Below are 14,389 nucleotides of genomic sequence, written 5' to 3'. Positions count from 1 at the left end.
GCCGTGCCCGGCGGGGCTCGGTGCCAGCCCCAGCTCCCCGCTCCCCTTTGGGGCGGACGAGGCTGCTCAGATAAACAGATTAGAATTTCAAGCAGCCAGGGGTTAGGAGGGACAAGAGATGCTTCACCTCCCTGACAAGCTCTTCTCCTTGTTGAGGCGACACAGGGCAACATACCGGAGAGGTGAAATGCCAGAGTTTATTTTGAGGACAAGGACTGAACAAACCGAAGGCAATGTTTACCACTGCGGCTCTCTAAGCCCTTCAAGTGGAGGTCATGTTATTCAAGGCAGCTCTAAGTGCTGGACCAGGAGCCAAGGGGAGAAGGTTCAAGCTCCGTCTTTCCCATGGTCTCATCCTGCAACTCCAGGGGAGCCACATCCCACCCTTTTGTCCTGCAGGTCCTACATGTGGACATGGGAAACGATACTATCGACCTGGGCCGCGGCAGACGACGCAACTGCTGTGTTTTGGAGGAGAAGGGGCAGCAGGATCAGGTGCTGGGACGCAGCAAACCTTGAGTCGCTCTGTGAGAATCGGCCCGGGTCCAAGAGTCGGAGGGGAGACAATGCTGAGAAAAGAAACCCAGGCAGGTTGGGCAGCGAGACACCGGCACCGTCGGAGGAAGCGGAGAAGAATAACAAGGGGCCAGGGCTGGGGAAGCATTTGAAGCAGGCAGATGGAGAGGAGCAATCGGGAAGACATTTGAACCACTCGCAAACCTGGAGAACGAATCTGCACCGACTCGGAGCTGAGCGGGAGCCTGGTGGGGAGGACGCCAGCGGCCAGCAGAGCCCTCACACAGATGGGCCACGTCAATGTGCTTTTTCTTGCACTTTATACCTTGAACCAGAGCATCAGCAGCTTCACCAACAAATGGAAAGGCAAGAATTGCCTCCTGCCACAGTCTCACCAGGCACAGAAATCCCCGCTGGACCCCGGGACCCCATCATCACCCCAAGGCAGCCCCAGGAGGCTCATTTCAACCCATTATTTTATGGTGTTCCTCATCATGTTCATCAGAGCAGACTAAGACCACCAGTGGACACCAGCCCTTCCTGGGCTCCTCAGAGCCCAAAGCGCCAGAAGCAAACCCCGAACAAGCCCCGCACCAACGCCAGCCTGCCAAGCGAGAGGGCAAGGGCTTTCCCCGCTCTGGGAGGCCAAGGGGACGCGCGGGGCTCTGCTGGCACAGCCGGCCTGGTGACGGCACCTCCGCCCAACAGCACCACGATCCTGCCCGTGGGAGCTGCCCCCTGCCAGACCACCCGACCTGCCACTAGCCCAGAGCAGCCAAGAGCGAGCGACGGCTGGCCGCAGTACCCGAGCCCACGGGCAGTAGCTGCAGACGGACAGCACAGGCCTGCTCCCACGTTAGTCCGAGTATCGCATCTTTGCGCTGCTCCGGCTGGCAGAAAACCTGCCTCTACAAATGATCCTGACTCATCACTGAATCACTCAGCCCAGGGTTTCATTCGTCTCAGATGAGCAACCCTTTCCTGCTCCTGCTGATCCAGGCACCTCAGGAACTCACCTGCCCAAAGAGAGCGGTCTCTGGGTTCAAGCAACAGCCGCCCTTACGTTCAATCAGTAGAGAAGGCCTGGTGAGAAGCTCGACTGTGCTACCAGGCTCAGCTCTGGAACCTAAACACTCCCAAAACTTCAAACAACCCAGCCCGAATCAGCTGCTAACGTGGCCTTTGCCATCCCGGTGACCCGCGTGCTTTCGTTGCTAATGCTCAGCAAGCAGCTGTACAGCTTCTGCCCCTTTGGGTGCCCCAGCTGAATGAAGTCCCCTGGCATCTCACACAGCTCCTCTCACAGAGCCTCCAGATTGAGGAGCGTAATTTTAACTTCGGGGCGGGGGACACAGGGCGGCCGGCTGGGTGACGCTCAGCGGAGCCCCCGGGAGCCCAGTGCGGCCCCCCCGGGCAGATGCTGTGCTGAGGTTTGCTACCAGGGGCATGGCTGGCACAGCTGAAACGCGCTCTGCTCACACAGGCTGAGCTTTTCAACGGGGAAGGGCCAAGCACAACGCGACCGACTCTGGATCTGCGTGGGATGCATTTCGTCTCACAAAATTTCATTTGGGTTTGCAGTCTAGCAATGAGAAAATTAGGGAAATCAGCCCATCTGAACCAGCATGACCGTGTATGTTTATGCAGGCACAGCAGGCTGCAAGCCAGGCACTGGGAATATGGGAAATATGGAAAATTTAAAAATATGCATTTTCAACAAGGGCAGAGATGCCAAAGAATAATTATGGGTGTGGCCAGATAGTCTGAACATCCAAAAACCTAATGGGCTCGTTTCAGCCCAGAAAACCGGATTTAAATAAACGCAACTGGCAATCCCATTGCTCATATACCATGCACGCTTCCTTCCAGGAGCGGGGCCAGCCTGGAAAACGTTTTACCATTGAAGCGGGTAGGAGGGCAGGCCCGGGGGCAGCAGCGCACGGCCATCCCTGCGCGTGAGCGGGGGACACGGGAAGCTCGGGGAGAGCGGAGGCTGCGCGGGCTCCCTCCCCAGGCCCGCAGCGGGGGGCAGTCGCTGGCACCCCAGGGTGGGCAGCCTGCTGCTCCGCCTGCGATGAGGAACGGGTTGGGAGGATCTTAGAAGAGAGCTGTTGACAAGAGCCTGTGCATCTGCGCAGCCAGGAGGCTGCTGATTTACCCAAGGGTTGCAAAGAGTTTAACTCTTTGCTTAGGACCGTTTCCATGTGCTTTGATACATGGGCTGTCCCACGCCACAGCCGGAGCAGTAACCACCCGAGTGACGGTGCCAATCTCGGCGCCGCGCTTCACCTCTCAATGCCGCACGGGGCTGCTGCCTGCGCTGCGCCCGGCCCCAGCAACCCCCCTACGACCTGCAAGACCTGGCACCCAGCACGGGGCTCGCTGCGGAGCCACAGCAGCACCGCGAAACAGAGGTTTCACACACCCAGTCCCAAAAAAGCTCCTGCAGTCTCGTGAACCAAAGATACGAGACCCATGGCGGTCTCTGCCCCAACGCTGACATCCTGACAGCGGCTCCTTCACACAAATTAGAGCCGGGGGGAGCACCCACGCCTCCTCTTCCCGGGGTCTGGGCGAGGGGGGTCTGAGCGCCCGCTGCGGGGTCTGCGGCGAGCAGCCTGGAACGGGGCTGGAGCAAACATCCTGTTTATAACGATTTCCGCCGCACAAGAAATCCAGGGACTTCCGCGCCGAAGGCTGCCCAGCCCCTCTGCTGCGCTGGGCTCCCGGGGGGACATTTTGCAACTACACCTCGTGGGCACATGCAAAATTCACCGCTAGCTCCCATCACCGAGCTATCTGAGCAACCTGACCGACCGACGGCTGCCTTCCAGCACAGCCAGAGCCCCGCGCTCTCAGCTCCGACACCGCGGCCAGGACAGCCAGCCACCGTGCTGGGCTCGTTCGCAGCTCGACAGGGACGCACGAGCTGCACGCACAGGAACAGATCTGGGCAGCCAGTTTACAGACAGAGAAAGGAATCTGCTCTTGCTACCTTCTCAAACCCTCGTACCACAGTTTGAGTGCTGCTATTTCCAAATAAAACAGGCCCTTTTCTCCTGCACCTTTAGTGAAACAGCATGAATGAAGAGGTCTGCATGCAGAAGCTACGTAATCTTTCCCTTTCGAGAATGTTTTGCACAGGCAAAATTAAATTTAAACTTAAATTTGAAAGCAAAAGTCCAGCACAAGTTAAAGGGCTTTGCTGGTGACCTTGATTTTTCCCGTGGCTCATCCGCATGCCTTTAGGCACAGCAGGACCTGGAAGCACTTTGTAGCCCGAGTGGGAGCAGGGCACGCAGAGGGGCTGGGGCCATTTTCTGGGCTGCTCGAGCACCGAGTGCCTGCCTGGGAGGAGAGGACGCAGGGTCCAGTGAGCCTGGGGTTGCCCAGGAGAATAAATATATGTACATATGCAGGAAACAGCTATGGCTTAAATTAAGTGCTCTTAAAGACAGAGGTCTTCAAGTTGTACCCGAGTGAGGGAGCACTACACGTTAGGAAAAGCAATATATGACTTTGCAGCTCAAGACAGCACGTTGGACACTGCACCAGGAGAACCTCTCGGGCACCTTTCACCAGGCAAGGGCCGGAGGGACACCAACCCAGAAAACAAACCTAGGACGGGTTAGAGCCCAGTGCAGTTTCTGGGTCTGACAAACCAGCGGCAGCATCTCCTGCCCAGGCACCGAAGTCCTCCCGGGTAGGACGGAGAGCCTGCTCATTCCTCCCACCCTGGGCACGACTGGTCCCGCCTCTTGGGTGTGTTTGAACTCCTAGAACTTTCTACAAGATAAAAAAAAGAATTAAAAAGGCTTATCTTGTAAGGTATTTTTACCAAACACTGCACAGTCGCCAAGGGTGGAACAGCTGGTGTCCCGGGACTGAGGTTTGCAGTTGAAGCCCAATGAAGAGGGGAGGGCACACCCTCGGCCCGGCGTTACTCATCCCACTGGCATGTCGGAGGGCAGAGGCCTGCGACCTGTTCCCTCTGCAGCAGCGCTGGAGAAATGCCTCTTCCAGCCAGAAAGGGAGAGGGGGGGAAAGCCATCAGCTGGGAAAGCTGGGGGCAGCTCACCCCAGCTGCAGCGGCCCTGGGCAGCCAGGCATTTCCCACGAGCGCAGCAGGCTACCAGGTCCCCTTCGGATGGAGGAGCCCTTGGCTGGCAGCCCAGTCGCTCCCAAGTCCCTGGAGGTGGCAGGCGCCTGCAGGCTTTTCCTGTGACTTTGCTGCTTTTGCAGTTGCACACTGAATAGCCCAATTGCTTTGAAGTCATAGTGGTGCTCCAGAGCACCCAGGCTGTTACTACATGGGTGCACGCCATGCTAAGTGCTGTAACCACCCGGCCACCTCCCTTCCCACCGAGCCCTGAGCATCAGCGCCAGTGGGCACGGGAGGTTGCCTGTGTCCCCAGGATCTGTCTGCCTCCAGATCCACCCTGCCTGGCCCATAAACTGCTTCAAAACTGAAGTACTTCAGCAATTTCCTCTAATCTGCAGCAGAGGGTTTCTTTTTGTTTGTTTAAGCAGCTGCCCGCCGCCGGGGAGAAGGTAACCCACAGCATCCTGCTGCCGCGGCAGCCTCCATCACCCACGCGCTGCCTCGTGGCTCTGCCACGTTCATCGGGCAACTTAGAGGCGTCCTTGTCACCCACAGCAGAAGGCACCCTCCAGCACAGCCACCAGCTATCCTGCCTTGTATTGGCACGGAGGGACTGGGGAGACAAGAAAAGTAAATGTGATAAACTGTGCTCCATTTACAGACCGAGCTGGTGAAGGGAAATGCTCTCCAGGTTGCCTCCTTGCCAGCCATCGCACCCGTTCCACCTCCCCTCTCTCCAGGATGCTGAGTTGGCACAAAGCTCCCGGGGCGATGCTGCCATCAGCAGCAGTCGCTTCCATCTGGGTGTCCTCCGAGTTCGAGCAGGGCATGGAGAAGGAGCGGGGTGTGCCACAGCCGGCCTCGGCCACGCTCACCATCAGAGGTTGCAGTCCTTCTCCATGCAGAGCTGCCGTTGCAGGGAGACCACGGTGGGAGGAAGGCAGCAGGTCCCTGGGCTGTGCCTCATGGGCAGAGCCGGGAGGGAGAGGCAGGAGGAAGGGGCCAGGGGCAGACGTGCCTGTGGGTACCGCGGCGGGGAGAGCAGGGCTTTCCTGGCATCGCCAAACCGCTTACAGGAAAAGCGGAAGAAACGCAGCAAACAGCAACCGCTCCTGTGATTCAGAGGCAGCGCGGCAGGGTGGGGGGCAGAAATCCTTCGCATTCAGCAAAAATGCAACAAAGGGAAAAAGAGAAAGAGCCAGAGTGAGCTGGGGGCCCTGGCTGCCTCTGGGCTCTCCTGGTGCTGCAGAGAGACAGGAGCTGCCCGATGTGAAGGGCGGGAGGATGGTGCAGAACAGTTAACAGGGACTCCCACCTATCAAACCTCGATGCCCCCAGGCGCTGTGTCGGCGTCCCCCACGCTGCCGGCCACTGCAGTCACCCTGCCTGCTGGGCTGATCTGCTGAGCGCCGAAGCCCACCCTCCCTCCCCGCGCATCCAGGCGACGGACACCACTTCTGAAGCCGCCGTATGCAGGAGCCACCAGCTTGCTCAGCCCTACAAGCCCCAGCACAGGGGAGCAAGAGGACCCCGCTTGTGCTGGGGTGCGGGAGGGAAGGGGGAAAGAAATCCCCTTACGGTGAATTTTACAAAGCTGCTTTTTAGGCTACAGCAAGAGAGCAGGCCCTGCTTTTCTGTAAGGGGATTGCTCAGAGCGGGAAGTCTGGATCCTCCTCCCACCACAGCTAAACTGGTGTCTGGGAGGTGAGAAGGCAGCCGAGGCAGCTTCACGTCGGGTGAAAACCGCAAGGCATATAGCACTGCCTGAATTTCAACAGACGGCTGCATTGAGTAACAGCCGCTGCCTTTGCAGCTGCAGAGCCCTTCCCCTCTCCCCACCAGCCGCCGCTGCTGCCCCTCCAGTGGGGCACAGGCAGGGGACACGCAGCAGGTCGGTCCCTCCCGCAGAGCCCCCAGCCCCGCTCCTGGGGGTGGCTCGCCGAGCTCCCTGCACCGGGGCCGCTGAGGGCAAAGGCTTCGGCCACAAAACCCGGTGCCGCCCTTCCGCCGTCAGAAAGGGAGTCGCAGCCTGCGGTGCCTTCCTCCCACTCCTCTACCCCTGCAGAGCAAACGCGCAGGCGGGGGTCCTGGGGCGCTGGTGGCACGCGAGACCCTGCACCCCCCGGCAGCGCAGGAGGAGCCCACCTTGGCAACAGCATCCCTGTGCATGTCCCCCAACCCACCCAGAACATGTCCTGGCTTCGGCAGGGGACAGAGTCTCCCTTCAGTGCACCGAGCCCCGGACAGGACCGGGGTTTCCGGAGGCCGCTCACACAGCCCGCATCGGCACCGTGGCACCCGTGGCACGGGATGACTGCCCTGTCGCCTGCGGTGCTGGGGGAAGGCAGGAGGAGCGGGAGGAAACAGTCTAGACCTCCCCGCCTGCGATGGGGTATGGAGGAGCTACGGCAAGGCAGGTCTCTCCTCCAAGTATTTGGATCATGAACCGCAGGCAAGACAGGCTCCTTCCCAAGCCCTTGCAGGAGCGCTGGGAAGCCGAGAGCCTAGACAGTCCTGAGGGCTTTTGGTCTCGACTCAGAGGCAGAGGAGACCGAGCAAGTCCAGGAAAGCATCTTCCCGCAGCCCTCGGTCCTGGTTCTAGAGGAGCAGAAAGTTTCCTGCCCCGTTGCCAGTGACGGTCATTCATCAGCGGCTGAATGCCAGCTTTCCCATCCAGCTCCTCAGTACAAAGTCACCCAGCAGCTTGCTGGTGGCCATCCCACACTATTGCTCAGCCCCGTAATACACACACTGTGGAAAATAAAGGACAGAGGTGACAACTAGCTCTGTTCTCAAACTCTGCACGTTACTGCAGTACTAAAAGGACTCAGACAAGGTCAGGAGCATCTGGGGGGGGGGGGGGGGGGGGGGGGGCAAGATCTGCACAAAACCCGTGGCGGGGATGCCCCCCATCCAGAAACACTGGCTGCAGTGAATACGAAGTGCAGCACGACCAACATAGATGGCCATTTGTCCAAAAGCTGCCCAGATAAATGTCAGATCTGGACCTCAAGGTCCATCCTGGGACCACTCTGTGCCAGAGGCATGTGGGCAAAGCCCAGTCCTGCACGCAGAGCGGCCACCCGGGACACAGATGGCAACCTCCATGCATACCCCGAGACACCAGCACTGCCTCTGCAGCCCAGCTACGGCCTGGACACGTGGGGAGGCTGATGCTCTCCCCATGAACATCTTGTATCCAGCCCCACTTATCTGTCAGGGCTTCCACCCACACCCGTCGCCTCCGAGCTCCCAAGCACAGGGTGGAGAGCCATCCCCTGTGGCTCCATCCCGTGTCCCTTCAAGCCCACCACGTTCCTGGGGCTGACAGGCTGAGCCCGTCCTCACGGCTCCAGCAAAAACTCTGGACACACTTCTACCTCCGAGGACTGAGAAAGGGGCTTCAGCTTCTGAGCGACACAAACCCCAGAGGACAGAGCCGCTCCTCGCTGGTGGAAAGAACGCGGCGATATATTTAGGCACAGAAACTGCATTTAGTGGTGGTCAAGGGGCACGTCCTTTGCTCTGTCTCTGACATCTGAACCCAAGTCCTGGTGGTTAACAGCAAAGCTATGCTGTCCTGCTGGCTGCAAGAGGAGCGGTGCCGGCTCAGCCCTCCCCGGAGCGGCTCCCCTCTTCCCCCACAGCACAGGGGCAGGTTTTGGGGAGCACCACCTTGGTTTTTAACTACCATTTGGCCAGATCTACTCTCTCCTTTAAAAATCAAGGGCCATGCTGACTGGTGAAGTTTCATTTGCAAGCATGTGGAGTCTGCCCGTTGCCTCGGCCAGCCTGCCCTGCTCCGACCGAAGTCCAAGGATTAAGTTTACATTAGAGTGGAGGGAGGAGGTGGATCACATCCCTACGCCCGCTTAACTTGGCACTTTCCCTGGCACCCTCCTGCCCAAAGCTTTTCACCTAACACATGCCAAAGGGCTGGAAGAAAGCAGGGAACAGATTATGCCAGCATTGCTCATAAGCCAGATGGGCTGATGCAAAGCACGGCTCAGCTGCTCGCACTATTCGCTGTGGGCTGAAGACAGGGCAAGCCACTGCAGCAGCCTGCTACGCACCAAGGACACACGCCATCCTTCCCAGCCTCATTTCTGGAGCCCCATGAGGCCAGCGTGCCGCCAGCACGCGGGGGGCCGAACGCCCGAAGAACCAGCGGCACCTGCGAAAGCGCCCAGCTCCGCGCTCCCTTCCAGCTGCCACCAGCCCTCAGCACGCGCTGCCGAGGCCGTAAAACAATACAGAAGCCACTCGAAGCCTCTTTGCTGCCACAGCAGAGCACAAATGTCAACAGCGTCTCTGACATGGCAAGTATGCTGTAGGTGGAAGCGAAATAATTAGCTCTCTGTAAGAGAGTGCTCCAAGCTTGCCAGTTTTCCCTTACAGACAAGGACACTATTCAGAGACTTTAAATATAATAAACCTTTTCTCCCCCCTTTTCTGAGCAAAATAACCTACAGAGAAAAATATTTGGGGCGGGAAGTTCTGCCCCCATAACCAGTGAGGGAAGGAAGACGCAGGGCTGCAAGCGAGGAGACCCGAGGCTTACGGAGTTTCAGAGCAGGAAAGCTTTACCGAGACAAAGTCAGATAACACTGCATACTCGAAATGCAGAGCTCCCTGCTGATCACAGGGAGACCGTGGATCAGTTTTTCACTTCTAAATCATTCCGAGATGACAAAATATTTCCTTGAACTACCCCTCCCCCCCAGGTTGGTAGAAATATTCCTATTCCTACTGAAATTTTGGCAGAAAAAAAAAAAATCAAAACTCCTGTTAGGCTAACCAGATGGTTTTGACATTGCAAAAAGCATCCTTCCCCTTGCTAGAATCACACAGGGAGTTTAGTTTCTTGTAACAAGGGCTGATATCCAACCCCTTTGAATTCACCATCCCGACTTGCCAACCAGCCTCCCAGAGGGATGAGAATCCAGGATCACCCGTGGCCAGCGAACGCGAACCGCTACGAGACGCGGAGCAGAGAGGTCGGCACGGCCACGACCGGGGCGGTACCCGGGATGCCGAGCGCTGCGGGAAGGGTTAACTGCACCACGCACGGGCTCCTCCACGAGCTCTCCCTTCAGGGACCAGACCACAACCCGCTCCAAGCGCTCCCAGCGCCTTGCTCGGTGGAGCAGGGACAGCAGGACAAAGGCCAGCGCTCTCCTTTGCTATAGAAACCAGAAAAACACCCAGGGAGTGGCTCTCTGCCCAGGCCCGGGGCAAAGCCTTTGCTGCTTTGAGGGCTGTGACTGGGGTCCCCCTTCTCTCACCAAGTTAATCAGCATTTAGAGGCCACTCAGTTCACCAACAGCATTTGTTACTGGATGGGCAGCAAAATGCGGAAAATCCTTTCAAATACAAATAGCTAAAAGGAACGAGTTGCTTCTTCAGTGGGAAGATTCACCAACCTCAAGTGCCCCAAGTTTGTGCCAGCATCTCAAACAGACGATGCATTTCAGAAGGGCAGAACTCACCGTGAGAGCTGGAGGTTGACTCAGGACAAGTGTCCTGATGCCTTTTACTAACAGCCAGCAGTTCCAGTGCAGCCCCAAAGCCTCGCCTGGCCAAGAGGACGACGCGTTGAAGGGGTGGCAAAGGACTTTACAAGTTTTCCGCTCCTGCCTGGCATCTTCCTAGAAACAATTATTCACCCTGATCATCCCCAAATTCACAACGCAAGGTGCCTGGATCCATCACACAAGACGACAGTATTGCTATTTAACTATTTCAGGGAGAGCTTTGAAGTCAATGGAAACCACCCCAAGCCATAAGGTCTGCAAAAGGCCACCCCTCCCTCCCAAACAACAACTTTCAGGCTATATCTGAAATAAAGTCTAAAACTGCACTCTATCACTCATTCCAGGGCACAGGCTGAAGCCAGGTTTCAAGGCACTGTCTCCTATACACAGGTAGTTCATACATATTCATTTATATGCAAACATCGTTCCTTAGCATTTCCCTTGGCAAGCCAGCCAAGTGGGAACGTGGCTTATTGCGATTCATTTCTAAACCAAGTTTTAAAGCGCTTTGAAAACTGATTTGCCTATAGGCTTCTTGTCTGCTGCTTTCTTTTCATAAAACTATGGCCTTATGGTTATAGCCCTGGACTGGGATGCAGCACAGAAGACTTATTCTCAACAAGTACCATTTACCTGCTGGGTAAACTTTAGGCAAATTCTTGTCTGTGCCTCAGCTCCCCGTTCTAATAACCAGGATAATGACACCAGGTCTCTAAGAGCATTCCACAGTGTATAGATGACAAGGGCATGTAATCACAAGGCATTATTATTGCTTCAATAACCCTTTCTTGCCACATTATTGAGTATAAAGGATGGTAGACAAAGGCTCCTATTCTAGTTTGTGCTGTCATGTTGCTACCTGTAGAAGCGCTCTTGAACTTGGCTGGGCTACGGTGATTTGCCTGCTGCATAAGTCATTCTTGGTGGTTGATCAAAATCACCCCGTTTCCATCCCTGCTTGAAGGGAAAGCCCCAGTTCTACCCAGAACAGGATTTCCAGCGACTTGCCAGGAGTCTGAATGCTAAAGCTCACATTCACAAGACAGAGCAGACACGCTGGTCCCATGCAACCCGCTGCCCAGCTTTACAGCAGAGAGGAGGGCAGAAGACGACTTAGAGCTCCACGTCTGTGGGAAAGGCAGTAAACAACCTGCGTAAGGGCGAGGCAGGGAGAAGCCTTGCTGCTGCGCAGGCAGGCGGCGGGTGGCAGGGAGGGGAGGGAGGCAGGATGCCACCCAGACACCCGCTCCGCAGCATCCCGGCTGGCGAAGACACGGTGCCGAGGTCAGAGCAGAAGTGATCACCCACTCGGGTCAGTTATGCTTCTCTGAGCAGCAAATTGCTTGACGCTGGAAACCCAGGGAAGCGTCAGAAAAACCACTGGGCTACATTGCTTTTTCCAGTTTCCAGCTCCAGCCAAGATGATGTGCATCCAGCTGACCCTAAGGACAGGGAGGGGACACAGCGATATCCCTGCTGCTCTCCCAGCCTCCCGGGGCACAGCGATGCCCTGTCCTGATGTGGGCAGATGTCTGCCCACATCTGCTCCCTGCCTACCCACCCTGTGGAAGTTACCGGGGTTGTTTTGCAGTTCTGCCCAAATTCTGGACCGGTAGGAATTTAGAAACCGGTCCAGCAAACACCCCCCCCATGCCGGTTTGCCCAGCGGGGCTTATCCTGCAGTGGCTCACGGGGCCCAGAGCACGGCCCTGCCGGCAGCGCAGCGCTGGATGCTCTCGGGGGCTCTCAGGGTGCAGCCAAAGGTGGCGTGGATTTAAGTTTCTGCAGCTGGAGGAAAGGAGGAAGAGAAAGGAAAGGTTTGCTCCTCCAGGAGGCTGGCCAGCTGTTGAACAAAGTTTGCAGGTTTGGGATCATTTTGTTTTTCCAGGTCTCTCCTCCAACACCACGCACAGTTCAGTGCTCGCGAGCTGCAACTGTTGCAGCACTTCGGTGGGATGTTTGGTACAAAGCTTCAGGAGCAGGAGGCCAAGCAGAAAGAGCCCGTTCAGACTGCAACTCTCCTGCCAAGTGAAATTTTAAAGGCACACGAATAGCCCTCGCATTCCTCGGGGATGGATGACTGAGGAGCCTGGAGGGCCCAGTCTGGTCCAGCGTCTGCATGAAGGGGTCCCCCGCGGGCACCCAGCGACGGCCCAGGCTGCTCACCCTGCCTGCGAGACATCCCTGCAAGCCGCAATAACCTCCCTCCGCTGAGGAGAACCTTAGGGAACCCGATACTGTTATCGGCTTGCTTTTTTGTTTTAAACAAAAGGTATTTCCAACTTAAGGGAATTAAAAGCCGCAGATGCTTTACATAGCCCAGCAGTCTAGTGCATGGGATAATGAACATTTCTTTACGATACAGGATTTTCAAGAATGCCCAAATCTCCAGTCAACATCCATATCAAAGGGGTAGCAATCCAAAAAGTCCCTGGCTAAACAGGTCAGGGCCTGCCCACAGAAAATGCAAAATGTGTTTTAAGGGAAGTACAAAGACCAGCTACAGAGCTGGTGTCTCTCTGCAAGCTATACGCATTACGTACCCACACAGCGGGCCAGGGAGAAGAAACTTTAAGCTGATTAAATTAACCATCCCCAAAACGCTCTGGCAAGGCAGGGTTACCTGCACGGTACAGCAATTTTTGCTTTGATCTCCAGGAAACGTCTGTTTATTCAAAAGCCCGTTTGCTGTAGCAACCGTGGTTTATAGAAAACGAGGGAGGGGGAAGAAAATTCCCCGGTGCTTCACTAAAAAAGTTGTACCACCACTGGCAGAATACTGCGATTAAATACCTGGGGCCAAATGACATCTCCACGAATTTCCAGAGAACCCCAGAGAGTGAACGCTGGAGCATCTCACCAGGCTCCTGCAGGACAGAGCCCGCGCTTCCCGCCCCGCTGATCAGCTGCCGGAGCAGGCTGGGTTGTCCGGCGGAGACGCCCACCCAACCCTGGGAGCAGAGATCTCCCGCAGGAAAGCTGGAGGTCATCGCTCCAAACGAGACTCTCCTCCCCGGCCATCCTATCGCTCCTCTGCCGGCGAGAGGAGACGCTCAGAAGCAGCAGAGATACTCAGAAGCAGGAGATCAAAAGCTCCTCCCTTCCTTTGAGGTCTCAGTCTTTTGTGTTGTTTTGGAAGGGGGAAAAAAAAAAACCAAAACCCAACCACATAGCCCTCAAGAGGGACACAACACACAAGGTCCGCTGGTTTTTGTTCCCACGTACTAATAATTATCAGCGCAAATTCAGCGCCATTCAGGAGCATTCAAAACCTATACCTTAGCTCCATTCCTCAGTCACAAAATAACTTTAAAAAGTCCATTTTTAAAGTTGCGTGGATATTGGGTGAGGGGATTTGCCTTTGTGTTTCCAAGTCCTACATCACACTTCAGAAGAGAAGACTTTAAAGTGTGGCCCAGCCACAAGGACTCAAACCAGACTTTTTTTTTTTTAATAGCATGAGATTCTCAGCTTTTATTTGGTGCCCCCATTTCCAGCAGCTGGGATTTATGCAAAAGAACATCAAATGCCATGGGGCTTATAATAAAAATAAAATCATGAAAGCTCCCACCACTGCAGTTTTGCAAGTCTCCCTGGACTGTTTTCAAGTGGCACAAGACTGCTTGGCCTCTGCCACGAGCAAAGGAAAGAGGACGAGGCAGAAATGGAAGAAGATAGCTGGTGCGGGCACAGCATCTCTGCAGTGTATTTATATGCCAGGGACGTGCAAGCTGGGTGCTGTCATCTCACCAGTTCTGTTCCTGGGGACTCACTGGGGTCCTCCAAGGCCCTGCCTGTGGCTCGCAGCGGGCTTCTGCTCTGTCACGTGTGAGAACCGGGGTTCTCCTCCTTCAGCTTGATGACGATCGGGCAAGAGGGATTTGCTGCTTTATGCTTTCATTTCAGCGCTATGGATTTCAAAGCAGCTGCTGTAGGATAAGCCACTTTGCACAGAAAGGCTTTTTGCTCCATAAATATTGCACGTCACCTTCTGGTTACTGAAACGCAAAGCCAAACCCTGGCAGAGAGGAGCCACAGGGACCCAACGGTCCGGAGGGACAAGGAAGCCTCTGCAGCAGCAGCCACCACCGGAGGCCAGGTTTCCTCACATATTTTCCTTGTTAGTTCAAGAGTCAGAGAACAGTCAACAGACGGATTTAGCAAGAGCCCCTCTCAGCACCGTCAGCTGAGCCTGCTTGTGGCACAGACCGAGCCATAAATTATTCAGAGCCAAAGA

The 14,389-nt window shown here is 56.0% G+C and overlaps 1 protein-coding gene across 2 annotated transcripts in view; it reads right to left on the bottom strand.

Annotated features, from left to right (window-relative positions):
- Positions 1-14,389, bottom strand: part of STK10 (serine/threonine kinase 10) — a 51,254-nt gene that overhangs the window by 21,555 nt on the left and 15,310 nt on the right. The gene's annotated exons all lie outside the window — the stretch shown is intronic.

Source organism: Nipponia nippon, unplaced genomic scaffold (genome assembly GCF_047370975.1).
Source record: "Nipponia nippon isolate SJK-2023a ecotype South Korea unplaced genomic scaffold, ASM4737097v1 scaffold_17, whole genome shotgun sequence".
Taxonomy (NCBI): Eukaryota; Metazoa; Chordata; class Aves; order Pelecaniformes; family Threskiornithidae; genus Nipponia; species Nipponia nippon.
Note: the sequence above shows the minus strand (reverse complement) of the source record. Positions and strands in the feature narration are given on the sequence as shown.